The 7,954-nt window shown below is 40.7% G+C and overlaps 1 pseudogene; it reads left to right on the forward strand.

The window, feature by feature from the left end:
• The first annotated feature begins 660 nt into the window (after positions 1 to 660).
• On the forward strand, positions 661 to 1,719 carry LOC136306671 (eIF5-mimic protein 2-like; annotated as a pseudogene).
• Positions 1,720 to 7,954: the final 6,235 nt, after the last annotated feature.

Below are 7,954 nucleotides of genomic sequence, written 5' to 3' on the forward strand. Positions count from 1 at the left end.
CTGGTTACAGCCGTGTAAAACAAGGAGCGCTTCATTAAATGGGCCTCAAAAATAAAATCATTAAAGTGAGTTAGGCCAGCATGTTCTTCTAGACAACCATACTTGATGTCATTATGCAGAATGTCCTGTTAAGACCTACCAAAAGTAATTCTTGTATAACTGTTACGGCCTTGTTTGACCACAGGATCCTATTTTGTCACGTCACCCAGTAACACTATGCAGAATTAGATTCTGTAAGACATATTTTTTTTTGAAACTGCTGATTTATAAACAAATCACTAAGATAACTACTGTTTAACAGTGTCAATACTTAGAAAATGTGTTATCATTTCAGCCACTCTTTCTTTTTTTCCATTGATTTGAGAAAGAGGGAGGAAGACCGGGAGGGAAGGGGAAGAGAGAGAGAGAATCATCCACTCGCTTCACTTAGTTGTTCCAGTTCGTTGTGCGCTCATTGGTTGCTTCTCATGTGTGCCCTGACTTGGGGTGGAGCCCGCTGGGTCAATGCTTTATCCACTGTACCACCCGGCCAGGGCCTCAAGCATTCTTGAGAATAAAATACCCACACTCATGCACACACACAGGCATGCACATGCTTATTTCTCATTTACCTCTCCAGTTCATAAGCTGGATGACTTGTGCTGCTGTTTGCAAGACAACATGATGTTGAGAAGTGTCTGTGTGTTCACAGGGCAAGAAGGCCTAGAGACCATGCAAGCGTTTGCCTGGGGTTTTAACAGGTTGATCAGGTGCTGCAGACAGCTGGAGGAAGGTTTGGAAGATGAAGTAAAAAGCAGCTGCTGTGCTTTCAGGGTTATTTGGAGTCTGAGAGGAACGAGCTGGCTCTGGTGACTGGTGTTCTGCTAATGGCACACTTAAAGGCATCCATCCTTAGCAGCCTTTATAATGAAAATTTGCTTAAAACAGGGGGTTCAGCAGTTTTTGCTGTAAAGCTCTTTAAATCATGCGTAAATGAAAAAGATATCAACGCAGTAGCTGCAAGTCTTCGGAAAGTCAGCATAGGTAACAGACTGATGGAACATTTTCCTGCCAATAAACAAAGCTTTGAACACTTTGCGAAGTATTCTACTGAAGTAGGCTTAACAGAGCTCTCAGAACATGTCAGTATCAGCAAACCTTAGGAGCTTATAAGAAACTCCAGAAAGAAGTTCAAGAACAGATGTCCCGTGGTGATTCATTTCAGGATATCATTTTGTATGTCAAGGAGGAGCTGGTAGAATAAACAACCTCCCAGAAGCCCATCAGAACAGTACGGCTCATGTAGAACGGAGCAAACAAGCCATTGAGCACTTGAAGGAAATGACTCCTCTCTGTGCCACTCTTCCTCCTCAAGGTTAGTCTGAGCCACCTCTCTCCCGGAAGGCTCAGGAGCGCTGTCATGACAACATTCATTTCCCAAAAGCCTTTCAAAAAATGGTGGTGCTTTTCCCTAAAGCTGCAGTCTGGCCTGAAGAGCCTATTCTGAAGTGGCAGAAAGATGCATGCATTGCCAAGGGGGAAAGTGTCCTCCTCCTTGAACAAAAGGAGAAGCCCGTGGCGTGGCCCCAGAGCTCTGAGGAAGAGCCCGAGTCCGATGCCGAGGAAGGGGACTGGACTTTGAACGGCACCCTCAGGACAGCCAACGGGAGCCGTGGAGAAAACGCCATGTGTCGTGTGTCTTGGTCCTTCCATCTTTCTACCTCCCTATGGCGAGCATGAGATAAGGGCTTTCGTGACAAATTTGACTTTAACTGTTTCTATGGTTACCAGAAATGTTGGGTTCGGTTTCTAAAATCATGTTTTCAGCAGCTATAGCTTGGAATCTGATGTTGCATTAGTCTTTTCAGTTACCTTCTACTTCCTGTGTTTTCTATGGTGATCGTGTAATTTAAAGCCTTCCACAATGAACAGCTAAGGTTTTATTCCTGGGTTTTCTATGTAAACAGTTTTTAAGATGACTTGCTTAAAATAAATTTGTTATAAAAATTCTCTTTCCAAACTGAACCATAAAAGTATCCCAAGTCTCAGAGAGCAATGATTTGTGGGATGATTTTGGTTTGCCCAAAGCCCTCCTCATCAATGCCAACCTCATACGCAGTAATGGAAGTTATTAACAGGAATCTTGAGTATTTGGACCGCTGCCTCCATGGTAGTTTTGCCTTGGTATTATTAATCTCACATGTCTTTGAGCTCAGTTGTGGGCTCTCAGGCTTTCATTCTGTGGTGAAGCACGGAGCACCAGCCTGAAAGGGAGGTCTGCAGGAACGTGGATGTGGCAGACCTGCTGGGGAGAAGAAAGCTGAGCTTTTTCCCATTGGGAAACTTCTGCATTCAGAGTGTGTCTTTCCAGGCAAAAGAAATGGGTATTCTTTTCATACCATTTTCAACTGTACCTTAGAAAACTATTGCCATTTAATGAATTTAACACTTGTCATACACTTGCATGGATAGGAGAGATCTCATGACATAGTATAAGTAAAGGCAAATGACAGAACTAAGCCCAGTCTATTGTAAATGTTAAATATCAACACATACTAATTGGGACTCTAAATAGAATAACTCATTTCCTATTGGCTTAGACTACTTGATATAAAGAGCGGAGTGCAAAGATAGTAATATATTCTCACTTGGTCCTATAGGACCAGCTTCATTGTCTTAACATATTTGCTTATGACTCAAGCATCTGGCTATTATCATACTCTAGTTCCCCCGCCCCCGCCATTTATGTAATTTTCATAAGCCAAATATCTCTTCTATACAGTTGACTCATTTATTTTAATGGCTGACTTTTAATTTTCACCTTTTCTTGCTGCCACTCATCAATATATGTAGTCAGTAAAAAACAAAATGTGACCATACCTTTTGATGGAAAGACTTCATCTTAAAAGTGAAGTTTTTTGATAGATGGAAGAAACTTGCTTGGCACAATGTCACCAGAGACCGAGTGGAAACTGCCCCTTTCAGAGGTGCCATTTTATGAGCCAAGAATTTGGTGTTTCACAGTTCCTCTGCAGGGAATGATGTGTAGTATAATTTGCAGTGAAGGAGCATAGTAACCTTATGAAGAAGAGCATTATTACTGATATCGTTGCGAATGAGGTAAAATTGTTACATGAATCACTTTGACAAAATTCTCATGCACAGGAAAATGTATTCATTAAGTTTTTTGTTTTGTTTTGTTTTAGTGATCTGCTTTTACTTTGTAATTTGTAGTCCTCCAAAGACTTAAAAAAATAAACTCCATCCTTATACATAGGTTACATAAGTCAGTCTTCTTTATTAATTTTTTTATTTTTTGTAAATTTCATGTTAATATCCTATGGTAATGGTATGTTACACATTCAGATATCTCTACTATGTAATCATTAAATAATTGCTCTTTTTGTCCTTATAGCTCCCAAACTGTAAATACCTACACAGAATTCTGAGGTAGTAGAAACTACATAAATATTTCTCTAAACAAATTAATGCATGTTACTGCCATTCAAAGTGTGCCCTGTTCTATTATATACTGAGTATGGTGAAAGCATGTGTCGTCTTCTCGAACTACATTATAATCTTTGTTTGATCATCATTCTCTTCTCCGTAATAACAAAGGAGTGTTTACTTACTAAAGTATTATAGTAAGTGGATAAGTCACCTGTGACAGTGTAAAAAAAAGGGAATGCTTTCTAAGAGACCTAAAGATTTTCATTTTAAATTTTAAGTGGTAATTTTGGAACTCAGCTGCTAATGCCAACCTATAGCCTCAAATATATAATTCTTAATAGAGATGTTAAAATTGTACTTGTATGATTGGATAGATGTTGATTTATTTTAAATATGTTGTCTGTGTCGCCTGACCAGGCAGTAGCGCAGTGGATAGAGCAACGGACTAGGACGCAGGGGACCCAGGTTTGAAACCCCGAGCTCACCGGCTTGAGTGTGGGCCCATCCAGCTTGAGCACAGGTTTACCAGCTTGAGCACGGGGTTGCCGACTTGAGCATGGGACATTAACGTGACCCCATGGTCGCTAGCTTGAGACCAAAGGTCTCTGGCTTGAAGTCCAAGGTCTCTGGCATGAGCCCGAGGTTGCTGTCCTGAACAAGGGGTCACTGGCTCAGCTGGTGATCCCATCCCCAGTCTGGCACATATGAGAAAGCAATCAATGAACAAGTAAAGTTCAGCGATGAAGAATTGATGTTTCTCATCTCTCTGTTTCTTCCTGTCTGCCTGTCCCTGTCTGTCTGTATGTCTCTCTCTTTTGCTAAGAAAACCCCCCCACAAAATTTGCTCTCTCTTTCAAAGGGTAAGTTTTTTTATATGCCAAACTTAAATGTGTGTTGGGAGCTGAAAGAAATAGTTAACTCTGTATTCAAGTTTAGATTATCTTTACCCTATACAATTTCATCTATGCATTCATACTTCCTTTTGTTTACTTTTGTTCAGAAACCATTTGTTCAGAAAACATTTTCTGAGGATCGAAATGTTTGCTATAGAAGCTAGAATGTAAGTGCCATGAACGTAGGACCTTTTTCTATTTCTTAACCACTCTTCTGCCTAGAATCTAGTAGAGTATCCAGCACCACCAAGTACTGGCTCAGTGAATGAATATTGGGTGAAAGTAGTTAAGCAATGTGCAGGGCACTGGGAATTACAAGAAAACATAGATTATGGTTCCTGCATTGCAGAGGCTCATATCTAGTGGGATCCTGCATCACAATGTATGATTCAGGATGGCGCTTACTAAGCTAATGTTCGCAAAACTATTACCTGTGATTATTCAGAAGATCTCACCCAGATAAAATATGCAGTAGGTAATTCCCTTCTCATGTATATAGAATACTTGAGACCAGAGAGTAATATACCTCAGTTGTTGTTTTGCTGTCATTTTTAGGACTGCTAGTAAGGGAGATTGTAGGATGGGAAGGAGAGAGAGGTGGGTGGCTAGAATTGGCATTAGTGGTAGCAAAGTGGCAAAGCCATTACACCTAATGCTGATCGACCTTCTTTCTAATCCTTTGAACACGTAGTTAAATGTGCTGAGAGAATTTAAGGAGAGGGAATGATATTATTTGGAATCGAGCCTGAACCATAGGCTGGTAATGGAATTCTTGCTGTAATGTTTCAACCCTCTGGCTAGTTCAAGGGCTAAACCACATCTGCCAGCACTGTGCCTTCCCAAACTGCTGATCTCCTCTCCTCCACATTCTGGCTCTTCTTGACTCTCTCCCTGCCCAATTCTGCTAAACTCCTTACAGCCAACAGAATCCTGGCTTTGGATTGTCAGCCGCTGATATGTTCAAGACAGATGGCTTTAGGATTTGAGGGAATGAACACCTATAGTATGGGCCAAGCCAGGAAATTCTCAAAGGTAAAAGTGAGAAGACGGTTTGGCAGTTGATTCCTGTGTATAAAGAGTGAAACGAAATGATGGTGATTCTGTTTTCTTGTTCCTGGATGAAAATGTACACACTGTATTGGACACTTCACATCTAAGTCACCGGTCTACTTTGCTATTTCTGCCTTTTTTTTTTTTTTTTTACTAGATCATGACTTCAATCTTCTTCATGTTATTTGATCTATATCTGCTTTCCTCCTGTGCATAACAATATTCATGATCTATTTGAAAATAGGAAGTAAAAGGTCAGCACTGTGATGGTTCTTTTTCTAAAACAGACTTGGAGTTGCACAGGGAAACAGACTATGTCTTGATTCTAAATCTTAAGCCTCACAGTACAACTTATTTTTATTAAATTTATTGGTTAATAAAATTGTATAGGTTCCCAGGGTACATTTCTATGATACAGGAGCTGTATATTACATTGTGTGCCCACCCCCCAAAGTTGTCATCTTCAGTCACCATGTATTTGACTCCCTTACCGCTTACTGTCCCCTCAACTGCCATCCCTCTGGTAACCGCTACGCTGTTTCTGTGTCTGTAAGTTAATGCTCGTTTGCTTTTCTTGTTGGTTCATTTGTTGCTTTCAGGGTTTTTTAATCAATGAAGATTGATTTGATTCTCAAGGGTTCTACACAACTTGCATGCACTTAAAAGTTTATGAAATAGTTAAATACTCTTCATAGTGGAAGTGAAGTGATACAAAGAATATGGATAAGAATCCGAAGAAAACCTGATGACTAGAACCTGGGCTCACCGAAGTGTATTCAACAGAGAATAAATTGGTCTGGGGTGGATGTACTTTGATTTGCATTTGTAAAGGCTTTGCAGTACATTCCCCCCACCCCCACCCCGCCACTGCCATCAAGGGGTGGTGAATCCAAAGCCCTGGCACCCTGCTTTGCTCCTCTTGTGTCTCTAGCTGGGCTTTGCTCCTCTGGTGTCTCTAGCTGGCCTGGCAATATTCTGTCTTTAAAGAAGCTCCAACTTAAAAATACATTTTTTTTTTTGTCTGTCATCAAAATGAGACCTCTGCAACCATATGACAAATCTAGGCACTCGATTGTTCTCATTGCTGTTAGATCTCATTTTGCTCCAGTAGGTCTGTGGCAATGCCAGTTGTCAGCAGGCGTCCTTCCTCCCTTGGCCCTTGTTCATCTCCCACTGGACAGGCAGTTCCACATTTCAATCTGCTCCTTCCCTCCCATTCTACCCCTCCGCTCGTCTTTTTCTAGGTCGTAGGAGAAGGAACAATGAACACTGATCATTCCATTTCTCCTTTTTCTCCTCTGCTCACAACTTAAGAACTAATGACCTTCTGATCAGAAAAACAGTTATTTAACTTAACAAAGTGAAATTTCTAAATACTTTCCTCAATGTGTCTCACTGGATCATATTACCTTCTTTCCTAATCAATAGCCAATTAACACTGAGAGGCTTATTATTGAAATGATAGAGCGCTGAAGCTTTAGAACATCTTGAAAAGTGATTTTCAGTTATCTTTTTCTAAAACACAAGAACTCTCAATATATTTTTAACCAACATAACTATTCTTAAACAGTAGTAAAAGATTTTTTTCAGGGATGTGCAATCATGTATCTTTAAATACATTTATAAGGGAGTGCAATGGGGCATAGAGTGAAACTATTATCTGTAATTTAGACATATCTCAAAGAGATTTATCTAATAACATTATATGGAGTAAGTGAAACATGACTAACAGCGGCTCTACTCAGTCAGAAGATGGCCACAGGGAGGTCTGCAGAGCCTCCAAGTTGCTATTGAATTCCCCCCTTCCAGGGAGCCACGCAGAGCACAAAAAGAGGACGAACTTCATAACCCATTGGCCTTGGTTCAGATACTGACTCCACTGCTGCCTTTTAGCTGTGCAATCTTGAAAATTTTTCTGAATATCTCTGTGCCTCCTCTGAAAACTGAGGATACTCATAGCACCTCCCTCATCGGGGTGCTGCGAGCTTTATATTTGCGTATATAGGCATTGCCCCGAGAGCCAGGCTGGGCATGTGAGGCACACTCTATGTGCCCTTCAAACCATTATCAGACCTGATTTAAAAATGTAGTAACAGGCTATTAGGAGATGAGAACATTCTGTAATTAAAATCTAGAAATTAACTTTAAATTTCGTGTGTGTCACGTGCTGTTTGTTGAGTTGGCTCTGACTCCTGACAACCCTATGAATGAATGAATGAGGTCCACAGTGCTCTGTCCTCGAGAACCCTTTTGTTAACGCTGACTTTTCTAGGCTTGATTTTTCCTCTTGGAAATGAGAAGGAAGCACTTTATGCCCTACAGTGGCTGATGAGGAAGAAGTAACTTTTCTCAGTGCCCCTGTTTCCTCCCGAGGTTTAGTTTAAGCTTATGGCTCCCAAGGGAGTCCTGGACTGCAGCTAAAGCTCCGATGCTATTTACAGGGTGATCTAGGATGGTTCTTAATTCATGCGGATTTTAAGAGCCTGGAACATCTAAATCTGCTTTCCTGTACGTGAAGCAGGGATTGCTGGGTTAGAATACTATAAGAGTATGTTTTTTTTCTCTCTTTTTCTCATTGTTCT

Source organism: Saccopteryx bilineata, chromosome 5 (assembly GCF_036850765.1).
Source record: "Saccopteryx bilineata isolate mSacBil1 chromosome 5, mSacBil1_pri_phased_curated, whole genome shotgun sequence".
NCBI lineage: Eukaryota > Metazoa > Chordata > Mammalia > Chiroptera > Emballonuridae > Saccopteryx > Saccopteryx bilineata.